The sequence below is a fragment of the Sciurus carolinensis genome, chromosome 1 (assembly GCF_902686445.1).
Source record: "Sciurus carolinensis chromosome 1, mSciCar1.2, whole genome shotgun sequence".
Lineage (NCBI taxonomy): Eukaryota > Metazoa > Chordata > Mammalia > Rodentia > Sciuridae > Sciurus > Sciurus carolinensis.
Window position 1 is genome coordinate 111,503,754 of NC_062213.1, and position 13,351 is coordinate 111,517,104.

Here is a 13,351-nt window from a genome sequence, read left to right on the forward strand (position 1 = left end):
TAGACATAGATATTCTAATGTAATTTTTTTTTTTTTTTGCGGTGCTGGGGATCGAACCCAGGACTCTGTACTTGCAAGGCAAGCACTTTACCAACTGAGCTATCTCTCCAGCCCTAGACATAGATATTCTACAAACATCCAGTTAGTAGTTCAACAAATATGCATGAGTGGATGCCTTCCCTCGGACTTGGGCTTTTCCCTGAAAGAAGTGTATTATATGTGTGGGAAGAGGGAGACATAGATATTCCATGGCCAGAGAAGTGAGTGTGGCAGGCTGACTAAGAGTCCACCAAAATCCATCCTCCGTTCTGTTGTAATGGAGTTGAAGCTGGGTACATGGCTGCCAACCAGGGACAGCAATTCCCAGCTCTGTCACTTAGCTCAGGCTGTAATGACTACATTCTCCCCAGCAGAATGTGATTGAAGCTGGCATGTGAGCTTTCAGGCTGTAATGGTTTGAAAATGTGATCACAAATTCTTCAACTCTTTTCTTGTCAAGAGATGGGGGTCTAGGACCCTTCCACTTGAACCTGGGCAGTCTTCAATCAAGAATACTGTGAGAGTAATGTAACTTTTGAGAGGCTAGACCGCAGAAGGCTATGCATCTTCCACCTTGTTCTCTGGGAAGACAGACTCTGAAAGCCCTGTGCCACCATAAAAGCCTAGCTCTGCTGAGGCTGCCATGTTGGAAAGTCTGTATACTGGGGCTCTGGTGCTGGCCCAGGGGAGGGCCCAGTGGAGCCCAGTCTCCCCAGTCAAGTGCTGGGGAGTGATGATGCCTCTGAATGACTCTGCCTCAACCGTCTGACTCTTTGTAGCTGAGGTCCCAGCATTGTAGAGTAGAGAAACAAGCTCTCTTCCCTGGGCTTTGTCCAAATTCTCCAGAATTTCACACAGACCCACAGAATCTGTGAGGATAATTAAATGGTTGATATTTTTTAGCACTACATTTTGGGTGGTTTGTTATTCAATAATAGGTAACTAGAACTAAACCAAAACCCAGAAAACCTGTCCCCCTTCTTACTGGCTCCAGCCCCATGTGGCAATGACCCAGTCTCAACTATGTAGATGGCAACTCCTCTGGGACAAGACACGGCATGAAAAGAACCTGGGTCCCTAGCAAACCAAATGGAGCCAAAGTGAAAGACTCACTTGGGAGGAATACATGTAAACATCTTTATTCAGCAAGACAAATGTGATCCGGCAGGCTGAGCTTGTCTTTGGTTGGAAGGGGGGGGGGGGCAACAAAAACAGATCAACAAACAAACAATACCCAATGGGTTGTTTAATTGCAGTGTGATCAGTTCTAATCAGAAACACACAGGGAGCTATAAAAACAATCCACAGTCACTCTGACCCACTGAGGGAGCAGTGTTTGCTTTGAGGCCAGAGGGTGAGTAAAAGTCAAATAGGATGGAGGGAGGGGAGGAGGGGAAGAATGTTCTGGCACCAGAAGGGGGTGGAGAATGTACAAAGACTCTGAGTCAGGAAGGAAATGGCGGAGTTTTAGAAAATGGAGGAAAAAAGAAGGAAAAGAAGAAGCCAGTATGGACCAGTTCCAGAGGGGGGTTGATGCTGTCAGAGGAGGGCAGGGAGCCACTGGAAGGCTGATGGAGTCTCCCTCTGGGCTGTGGAGATAGAAATGATTAAATTTGGAAGATATTTGGGAGGTGATTGGTAAGATTTTTGAGGGCCAGGAAAGCTTGGTGAGGGAGGGAATAGCCAAGGATGAAGCATCCGTGAGATGATGTCTAGTCTGTGAGTATATTATGATGTCATGGCCAGAGGAAACCTGGACATGACCAAGTTCAAAGGCAGCTCGGAGCATAGAGAGGGGATTGGATTTGTTAGTGGGCACCTTTGAGGATGTCACCATTCACATTTCAATGTCTATAATGTGGAGGTAATTATAGCTCAAAATGTAGCTCCATTTGGTACACATGACTGTGTTAAGTGTATGGATGGAGGCTGTATTCATTGACCCAAAGACATTTGTTGTGTGGTTCCTTCAAAGTTTAATAAATGAGATCAACACAGAAAACATGCCATGTGTTAGTGGAAGGTGCTAAGGAAAAAAATAATAAGGTAGGAAAAGGAGCTAGAAGGGGTAAATTTTCTAAATCAAGCTCTTAGGCTAGAAAGAGCAATCGTGGCCTGATCTTGATTCATCCATCGTATGTCCTTATGCATAGTTTATAAGGGCAAGATGCTCACGCTCATGAACTGGGTAGGTACAGGTTCTCTGAGTCTATACAATTTGGGGGAGTTCTTTGCAAACAGAATATTTTTAAAAATCTTATTTTTGCAAAGTTTACAAAGAGATGTGACCATCTGAGTAGATTTCCAGGCCCTACGAAGGGGCTGGCTTGAGTGTGGGACCCTACAGCACAGGCTTCCAGAGGTTCTCAGTAAACCCACCTCTGCTCATGAGCAACAGAGCTGCGGGAAGGGGAGGGAGGGCTGTGGGGCCACAGTGAGAACCTGTTTGTTGCAATGCGGAGCAAGACAGCAATCATGCCAACCCTCAATTTCCTGATCTGTAAACAGGGACAATATCACACCCTTACAAGGTTTTAAGAAGATAATAAGGGCATGTAAGTAAAATGCCTGACTCTTAGTAATAAATGATAACCATTTGTAAACATTTTTATTCCTACCCCCACACAGATGGAGAACCAGAGTCTCAAAGTCTGGACGGGGCCAGAAAGAACAGGGATAGAAAGGTAATTGGGAGCCACTGTGACAGGCAGGCCCCACACTGCCTGTGAGAGCTGACCTCAGTGGCGCCAGATGCATACACTGTTTGCGTGACCCTTGATCTGTGGAATTGGTCTGGTGGCAATGACCCTTATGGGCTCTGCTCTAGAGCAGAACCTTGTGGAAATCAAACATCCCTTGAAAACCCAGCTGACCTACAGGCGTGGATATTCTAATGGGTGGAGCAGAAAGAGGCTGGAGTAGACCTCATTCAAGTCCCACTCAGTCCCTGACAGCCCATGAGATCAGTCAGTGAATTCCACCTGCAGGAGCCGCTGCTGCCTCCCCTGCAACCTGCAGGGTGATGTTCTAACTCTGTGGCACAATGGGGTCATGAGGATGCAGCAAGGTAGCCAGAGTGCCAGGCCCATGCAGAGAAGGAAACAAAAGCTCCTCTCAGCTGGACATGAATTCTGGGCCACACTCAGGAAGAGAGAGGGCTGTGGCAGCCTGGGGCACTGGTTGACTCTAAAAGTCCTGCAGCTGCTGGGTCTGTGGCTGCCGCAGCAAATGCTCACAGGCATATAACAAAGCAAGTTTGACCCGCAGTGGATGCTGGTGACATTCAATGACCTACAACAATTAAAGCCATAATCAGAGGGTGCTCTAACTTGGCTGCTGTGGGCTCCTTTGCCCACAAGTCACAATCATTTGCTAGGATAATACATTGGCCGTTAGACCTCAAAGTCCTGTTGCTAAGAGATTACCAGCCAAACGATACTTCCAAAAAGAAACCGCTACAGCATGTTCCAAAATAGAGCCATAATAATAACCCAAACAGAAAGGACATTCTATTATTGATAAACCCTTGTGAAGTGTTGAGGAATGGTGTAACTGAGAGGTAACCTGCCCTACACATCACTGATTTGCCAAAGTTTTGAATCTAATAAAATTGACTCAGTGGTAAAACCGTAATGGATATAATGTCTTCATATTCAGAGGTTCTTCAATCAACCAAAATATATTCACTAATGGGCGGGGGGGGTATCTATATTTTTGTGCATGTTTACAACCATTCCAGCCACATTTAGTTGCAGGAATGACTAAGTCTAAAGTGGCTGTAACCACCCCTGTTTGGCACAGTGCCTGTTTTCTGCAATAATTAAGTGATTTAACAGTCATTCACAGCCACCTCCGTTATTGCTCTGTTACTGGGGCAACAGCAACCAGTCAACCAACAGAAGCCAGGGTAGAGCAGGACAGGGCAACAGAGCACTTTCAGGGAACTGGCTGTCACTACGCACCTACCTAGAGCAGTTTGTGTGGTTTTCCTAGGAAAATAGTTGTCCCTTAATCTGTTAAATTAAATGAGATTCTGATCTTTGTTGACCTCTCTGCAGACCTCTGATGCTAGCACCATGATGCCAGCCACAGACTCTTCCTTCCTGACTACCTCCCTGCTCTCCCCTTTCACCTCTCCATCTCTCCATCCTCTCATCCTACTCCTTCCACTACCTTCTGCTTTCTCCCTGGCCAGGGCCCTGACTGCTGTGTCTGTTTCATCGCCAGGGCAGGTAATGGAGAGCCATTGTACTTTTTTCTCCCATTTTACTGTTGTGGGAACCAGAGTCCAGGGAGACAGAGTGGGCTGTCAAAGTCATGCAGCTATGAAGTCAAGAGATAAGCTCATGTCTTCTAGCCACAGGTCCCAGGATGTTCACTGCTCACCAGACCCAAGCACCCCGTGATGTGTTTGTTGCACAGGAAATCGCTGCATGTTGTAATGCTTCCTAGAAAGGGGTCAGTGTTTCCATGGGCCAACCCTGGTGACCTTCAACCACTGTGTGGCACCCAGGGGAGTGGGTAGAGCTGTAGGGACTCTACCCTGTTTCCCTCCTCCACTGGGTAGGGGTAGGGGACATGTATCAAGCAGAGCATTTATGGCCCTAGACTTGGAAGCTTGTTCTGTCACTGGGTGAACTTGGACTGCTACTTAACCTACTGCAGTATAATTTCTTCTCTATAAATTGAGGGCAAGACCAGTACCTACCTATTTTGTAAGATTGTTACAAGAAATGCTTAAGATCAAACAGGTAACAGTCATCAGAAGGGTGTGTGGGGACACTCAGTAGATGCCAGCAGCTGCCATCACCCCAGCCACAACAAGGTGGTCATTTTCACATAGCCATCACCATCTGATTCTGCCCAAGACCTGGTCTGCAAGTGGGGCAGAAGGCTGGTGCCAATTACAGGGCTATAGTAGCCCCCAGAGGCCACTGGCCTATGTCATGAGGCTCTTCTTGTGACAAATAGATCCCAGGATCCTGAAATCCTTAATTTTTCAGAAGCTGCGCTGGAAGAATGGAGAAGCAGCTTTGTGGGTTTCCATGCCTGTCTAAACACATGTGCTTCCAACTGGCTTGCCTGGCTGGAATTCCCCCTGCGCAGCCCAGGCCAGCTTCCCGGGGCCCCATCCACCCCCTCCAAGTCATACCGGCTCCCACCCTGGGCCAGGCTTGAGAGGTCTCCAGGGCTGCCTGCTTCTCCCTCACTATTTACCAGTCCCACTCTTGGGAGTAGCAAAGAGTTGTTTGAAAGTTGGTGGATCAGACCAGTTCACTCTGAGGGGTCTCAAAACCCCAGCCTAGAGGACAGCTTCTAGAAGAGGTGGAGGGTGGAGCTGAAGGCTGAGTTGGAGGGTCATCAATTTGCTGCCCTGCCATTTGGCACCAGCCCCAGCGTGGCGGCTCCAGTTATCCCGGGGCCAGGATGCTTTTTCTGTCGAGTCATCCTTTCTTGCCCAGAGGGATCCTGGCCCAAGGCCACATTCTGGTGGGGTCTGAATGCCACAGAGAACGGAAGCTTCCTTTCTCACCAACCCCCAGCTCCCTGGTCCTGCAGACGGGTTGGTCTCTCAGCAGCCTCTGCCGGCAGCAAGTTTTCCTCCAAGTCTGTCTGTGTCCCACAGACTTAGCTCTGTGAACCCTGAGCCCCTGGAGAGCCCCTGGGAGGAAGTTAGAGATGCCAGTGTTCCTGGAAGAGAAACTGGCCTAAGGGGAAAGGGCCAGAGGAGATTAAGGAGCTATTTAAAATTCCTGCCTGCCCACAGTAGTGGGAAGGAAGGGGCCAAATCTCAGCCCCAAGACAGAGGCAGTAATGGAGGCCTCAGTGCTGGGCCCCGACTGCACCCCACTTATCAACTCTCATTCCTTTATTATGTGAACCGCCAGTGTCCCCACACCAGCAAGCTAGTCATACCTTCTGCACATCACACGTTTCAGGAATATGTCTGGAGCATCCTCTCCCACCAAGGACATCAGCACTGCCCTACAGCAGTGGATGGGGCAAATGTGACCAGTCCCAGATACCCAACTCTACTCCTGCTTGCATCCCAGACTGCCTATGTTCAGATCTTGGCTTCCCACTTCCAGCTGTGTGAACTTGAGCAAATTACTTTACCTCTCCCAGCCTCCATTGCCTCATTTATAAAACATGGTAAGCTAATACCTACCTCATAGGGGTGACAAGAGGGGCAAATGTATTAATATATGTAAAAGTTTCGTAGAGTTCCCTGGCACAGAGAGCTCAGTGTGTGTGTGTGTGGTGGGAAAGGACTAACTTGTGCCTTGGTTTAGGTTATTTTCCACTGGGAATGCCTTTCTCCTCCTTTTCAGGAACCTTTAAGCCTGGCCTCTCAGAAGTTTCCAGAAGGTAGGCCACCAGGAGCAGGCTTAAGGTCAGATGACTCCCTTTTAGGGGCTAGGGTGGCCAACACTAGCAGAGTGTTTTCCTGTTTGCGGAGGGTCTTAAAACAGCCCTGTGAGGTGGGTGAGGGCATGGGGCTCAGGGAGGAGGTCGGGGGATTGAGTGAAACTTGGGTCTTCTGAAGTAGTACAGTCCCTGCCCCACCCTGCAGTGCTGGTCCCCAGAGACAATCGGACATGCCAAGGCCATTAAGCAGGACCTCAAGAGCTTCCCTGGGCTCAGCACCCAGAGCATGGGACCTTCCGGGTCCTCAGCAGCCCTGGAGTCAGTGGAGCTGTCTCTCAGAGCCAGATGGGACCCCCACAGGCCTCAGGACAGGGGCCACTGGCAGAGCCCTGAGGAAGCCCAGCAGGAAGACTCAGCCCAGGAAACTCTGAGCAACACTGGCAGACCACAGGCCCCTGGGCTTCCTGCATGCTCCACACAGGCTGCCCATCAACGTCAACGGGCTTGTGAAACCCAGCTGGGTGGGCAGTGGGAACCCAAGGGCCTCCAGGGGTTACTGGCTGTGGTTGTCCTGTTCCCTTGCAGCCTTGGAGAAGGTGGCTTTCTAGACTGCTGTCTACACTGTAATGAGATCCAGCTGCTGCAGAAGACAGGCACCTGATGGAGTCCCAACCATCTCCTCAGGCCTTGGGCCTCCAGTCCCCAGGGCTCCTCCCCGCAGGCGTGTATCTCCTAGGTTCCTCACAGATACAGCTGTAGGATCTGTAGTTGGAGGACTTAGGAGGGAGAGACAAGTGGGTTATCAGCCTGGTTCTTAGCTTAGCTGTGCAACTTTGGAAAAAGTAGTTAATCTCTCTATACCTCAGTTTCCTCATCTTTAAAATGGTGACAAAAGGCACCTACCTTTCGTGAAGATTAAATAGAAAAATGCATATAGGAGGTTTGGTAAGGACCTGGCACCTAGTAAGCTTTGAGTAGTTGTCTTAGCAACCATGATGACAGCCAACAGAAATTTGAGGTGTAAGTACCTTTGCAGTTCTTTGATTTTGCAATTTTCATTAAAACTATCCAGATTCAATCTTTTATAGATGGTCCTTGACTTATGATGTTTCAACTTATGATTTTTAGACCTTGTAATGGTGCAAAAGCAATACATGTTCAGTAGAAACTACACCTTGAATTTTTTAAAATTTCTTTTTATTGTAAACAAATGGGATACATGTTGTCTCTGTACATGAAGTAAAGGCATACCATTTGTGTAATCATACATCTACATAGGGTAATGTACACCTTGAATTTTGAATCTGGATCCTTTCCCACACTAGGGATATCTGGTGTGATGATCTCCCATGACCCTGGGCAGTGGCACTCCCACTCAGCCATGCGACCAGGAGGGAAACAACAGATTCTCCACAGTGTGCTCTGCTGCTAAGCCGTGATGCTCAGAAAGCTGGATAAATGCATTTTCAACTCAAGATGGTTTCAATTTATGATGGGTTTATTAGAATGTAACCCCAAGTAAGTCCAAGAACACATGTATACTTGAAAGAATAAACCTTCCTCTTGAAGATTCCTTTCCCTTTGATTGCCTAGTCTTGTGACTCAGAAAGAGGGAGGCAGAGGGTTCACCTTCCACACTTTGGCCAGGAGAACTGGAACACTGACCGGTTCCCACTGAGGGGTATCATGTGTCAAAGGAGGAAGCTGGCCCTGCACCAACCTGTGCACAACCCAGGCCACAGGGACCTTCCAGAGGGATGACTGTAAGGATGACCAAGAATGTCTGAGGGTCACCACCTGCTCTGTGCACTACAAGGCCACTGCTCACACACACAGCTTGTTCATGTCCATCTGTGGCCATCTTTCCAGCACTGAGTCCACCCTCAGACTCATTAACAGCTTCAGTCTCCCTTCCTCAGGATCCATGCTGGTTTGGGGGCTACTTCTCCTTTCCAGATCCCCCAACACAAACAGTCTCATTATTCCTCTATGTCTTTTTTTGCGGAGCCAGGGTGGGTGTTTCTGGGGATTGAACTCAGGGTGCACTCGACAACTGAGCCACATCCCCAGCCTTATTTTTTATTTAGGGATGGGGTCTCACAGAGTTGCTAGTACCTCACTTTTGCTGAGGCTGGGTTTGAACTCGTGATCCTCCTGCCTCAGCCTCCTGAGCTGCTGGGATTACAGGTGAGCACCACCACTCCTGGCTCCTCTGCATCTTAAAGTCTCCAGAAAGTTGCACACATCTGCCATCCCAGACCACACCCTCAGTGTTAAGTGCCGATCACCTGCCCAAGGACCACTAAAGCAATTCTGTCCTGGAACAGACAAAAAAGTGGTCTCCAGTAGGGTGACCTGCCATTTTTTTTTTCTTCTTCTCAGTAATTGGACAGTAGCAGGAAGCCACAGCAGAGGCCAGGGTTTGCAGTGGGGCCTCTGCCTTTTCTCTTACACTCCAGGAGCACCAGATGTGAGCTCCCAAACACAAGGCAGAAGAGGGTTGCTTTTCTGTGACAGTGGGGATGTGGGTAGGTCCATGAGAGAGGAGGTATGGCTTGGAGGAGCAGAGGAAAGAGATGCATTGCTAGCTGACCCAAGAGGGAGGGACAGCTGTTAGGGAAGTAGCATTAGGGTTGCTGAAGGTTACAGGTGTCATCTCTGGGAGAACCCGCAACCTTGCCAGACCCTCCAGGTACCTAGTGGGACTTGGGGACATGAAGGCAGAGCTCAGTGGAGGCAGAGCTCAGTGGAGGCACAGCCCCAGCAGAGAGGTGCGTGGGAGGTAGTCCTCAAGGGTATTCAGAGACAACCATCAGAACTGCAGCACCCCTCTATGAGGGGACCCCTGGGCATGATCCAAACAAAACCAACTGCTAGCACGTTGCTCTTAACAGTGTCCAGAGTTTGGGATTCCACTTCCAGAGGCTTCTGTAACAGGCTCTGTGCCCATTTTGGTGCCCTGTGCCAAGACAGGCCTGCAGTGATCTCTGGGAGCAATGGGTACAGGAGTAACAGCCAGGGCTCCACTGCACAGGACCTCGGAGTCTGATAGCCTGGTCCAGTCCAGTCCCAGTTCTGCTGCTATGGGTGTATGACAAGGTGCCTTCTCTGAGCCTCACCAACAGTTGGGTCTCATGGAGCTGTTAGTGAGGATTAAATGGGAGGATGCAAAGTCTTTAACACAGACCCTAGCACATGACAAATAGGGTCCTGGTGGCCTCATCAGTGCTGTGCTAACACAGGTATGCTGATGAACCAGGTGCAGGTGACAGAGACCTCTGTCAGTCTCATGCCTTTCCAAGAACCTAGTTGGCACCTCTCCCTCCGCCAGCCAGGCTCCAGGCCCAGTTGGAGGAGGCTGTCCCTAGCCAGGGAATGTAGGAGGTTTCTCACCGTGGCAGGGAAATTGCTGGGTTGGGGGTGTGGGCAGCCACAGTGACCGTCTCTCTGCAGGACGGATGCGGCTTTGCTGACAGAGAGTCTGCGGCCTGGACATGCCAGCGGTGCAGGTCTGAGGTCAAAACAGGGGAGCCAGGCCCACCATGGCCTCACCACTCCCAGTAGGGCCCCATCAGGGCATGGCATCTGCTTCCAATCAGCTGTCCCTCAGCCCAGGGAGAGGGTGATGGCCTAGACCTCCCCCCAGGCACAACTTCTCAACATGCAGAATGGATGCAAAAGGCAAAGAAAGCAGTGAGAAGCTCCAGGGACCAGGTCAAAGAGCAAAGTAGTGGAGACAAAGGTCTGTTTTATCAAATCACTTCAGCCAAATTCTTCGACAGCTCCTTTTTGCAAGGCCATATCCAGTTCAACCCTGTTATAGTTTGGATCTTGAACATCTCCCAAATGCCCGTGTGTGTGTTAAAGACTTGGGTGCTGCTATTATGAGGTGGTGGAACCTTTAAGAAGTGGGGTCTAGTGAGAGGTCTTTAGGTCTTTGGGGATGTGCCCTTGAAGGGGACTGTGCAACCCTGGCAAACTTCTCACTTAAAAAATTTTTGCTTCCTGGTTTAAGATGAGGTAAGCACTTTTGCTCCACTACACACTCACACTCCCACCATGATGTGCTGCTCACCACAGGTCCAAAGCAACTGGGCCAACTCATCACAGGCTGGAATCTCCAAATGGGAACCAAAATAAACCTTTTCTCTTTTTAAGTGAATTTCTCAGGTATTTTGTTATATTGACTGTACAGCCCCCAGTCTCCCCTGTTTCCTGCTGCCCCATTACAACTCTTTGGTTTAGTCCCCTGCCCAGGAATTGGCACTCACACCCTGGGGCTTTCTTCCTTGCTCTGTACAGGTGATCCTCATCCTTCAGCTTAAATCCCACTTCCTCAGCGGAGCCCAGGATCCCACATTTGTTCCTTGTTAAATAATCTTTCTGAGCTCAATTCTATTTTTATTAAGTATTTAACCACCTGCCTCTGCCCCAGACAGTAAGCTCTGTGCAGGTGGGAGTTGTGTCTGTCTTCCTTAGGACTGAACTTTAGAATCCAGGGCAGAGCTAGCCACAGAGTCCACACTCAAGAAATCTTTGTGGAATGAATTAAAGATTCATGCTTCAAATTTTTTCTGGCATTTTCCTTCTGTTAATCTTCAATTGTTTGATCTCCACTAGTTCCCTCTGGAATAGTCAATGTTTATAACCATTCTACAGGCCCAGAGTCAAGGTCACAGATGAGTTAAAGGACCCTGGCTCCTAATCCTTGAACATTCACTGCCTCAGGCTACTTCATCTGGGAGAAGGAGGAGGGATACACTGGAGAGGGGAGTCAGAGGGCAGTGAGAGGCTGGCTGAGAGGCCAGAGGAGAATGAGGCTGCTGCATGGCTTGCTCCAGCAGCCAGCTCCATCACGATCTGTCAAGCACTCCCCATCCTGGAGGAAGCCCAGGCAGATGCCCACCAGAGTTGTGCCCCAGGGGTTCCCCAACTCTCACAGTTCAGTCAAGAAATGAACACACACCAAAATGGAGAAGAGAGGGGAGGAAGGGGAATGGTCACCTCCACCACCACCTCAGAATGAGCCTCCCAAGCCCAAGTTGAATGCCCCTCATCCACGATGGATGCCCCTCATCCATGATAGAAATGGGCTTGACAGTCAACCAACCTGGGGCCAAACCCAAGTGCTACTGCGACAGTTATGCAAACTTGGACTGGTTATTCAACTCCCTGAACCTCCATCTCATCTGTAAAATGGGACAATAACAGGGCTGCACTTGATAGGCTATGGTGAGACTTCTATGAGGCTGTGAAGGGTACGCGCCTAATGCTAACCATTGGATAGCTACATTCCCAAGGCCCAAGTAGGCTCATGGGGACCATCCTCTGGACACTGAGTGGTTTCTTGTGGTGCACATGGCTCATTCCCCCTACCTGGGAGAACCTGGAGGACAGGAATCCTTGCACCTCCCAATGCTTTTGAACCAGCCCAGGCCCACATTGGGTGCTCAGTTAGATGCACAAATATGCAAGTTTGCTCTGATCCAGAGTAAAAGCTCTGCTAATTTCCTGCTGATGACAAGACCTAGAAAGCTGCCAGGACCCAGGAGCACAGATGCAGAGCTGAGTAGGAGCAGTCAACTCCAAAGTCCAAAGGAGAGGCTGTGCAGAGTTCCAGGCATCCCGTAGAGAGCAGATTTCTCCTGGATGTGAAGTGTGGCATCAGAGCCTACAGAGACAGGATGCCAGGAAGGAGCAACAGAATTAGCTGGATCTTGGCCTAGAGATGGGGACAATGAAGATGAGCCTCCCATAATAGCACCTGCCTAGAAAAATGCCTGGCACACACGACATGCTCCACAATTACTTAATAAATCAATGGATCAAGAAGAATGAGGGAATTGTGTTGGCAGCCGCCGCCACGCCACCATTGCTCTCTAACACCAGCATCGCCTCTAGCTCGCAGAGCTCCAGCGGAAGGAGAAGAGGGGTAAGTAAGGAGGTCTTTCTATCATGGCTCCTACAAAGCAGACTGCCCGCAAATTGACCGGTGGTAAAGCACCCAGGAAACAACTGGCTACAAAAGCCGCTCTGAAGAGTGCGACCTCTTCTGGAGGGGTGAAGAAACCTCATCGTTACAGGCCTGGTACTGTGGAGCTTGTGAAACTAGACGTTATCAGAAGGCCACTGAACTTCTGGTTCTCAAACTCTCCTTCCAGCATCTGGTGCGAGAAATTGCTCAGGACTTCAAAACAGATCCGCACTTCCAGAGCACAGCTATTGGTGCTTTGCAGGAGGCAAGTGAGGCCTACCTGGTCAGCCTTATTGAAGACACCAACCTGTGTGCTATCCATGCCAAACGTGTAACAATTATGCCAAAAGACATCCAACTAGCATGTGGCGTATGTGGAGAATGTGCTTAAGAATTCAGTATGATGGGAAACATTTCATTCTCGAAATTTTTTTTTTCCTCTTCTTCCTGTTATTGGTAGTTCTGAACATTAGATATTTTTTTCCATGGGGTCAAAAGGTACCTAAGTATATGATTGTGAGTGGAAAAATGGGGGACAGAAATCAGGTATTGGCGGTTTTTCCATTTTCATTTGTGTGTGAATTTTTAACATAAATGCGGGGGTGTAAAGCATTAATGCAAGTCAAAATGTTTCAGCGAACAATTATAAATAAAACTGCTAAATTTTTCTGGACAATTCCAGTATTTGGATTTTTTTAAACAAGTAAATTTCTTATTGATGGAAATTAAATGGTGTTTGTAGCATTTTTATCATACAGTAGATTCCATCCATTCACTCTACTTTTCTGAGTTGTCCTACATGCAAGTACATGTTTTTAATGTTGTCTGTCTTCTGTGCTGTTCCTGTAAGTTTGCTATTAAAATACATTAAACTAGATATAAAAGAAGAAGAAGAAGAATGAGGTTTCCCTACCAGAGCCTTAACTGGTCTCCCTGCTTCCTTGGACTCTGGCCCCCTTGTAGCCATTC

The 13,351-nt window shown here is 48.8% G+C and overlaps 1 pseudogene; it reads left to right on the forward strand.

The window, feature by feature from the left end:
- Window positions 1-12,363: 12,363 nt before the first annotated feature.
- Window positions 12,364-12,773, forward strand: LOC124962082 (histone H3.3A-like; annotated as a pseudogene).
- Window positions 12,774-13,351: the final 578 nt, after the last annotated feature.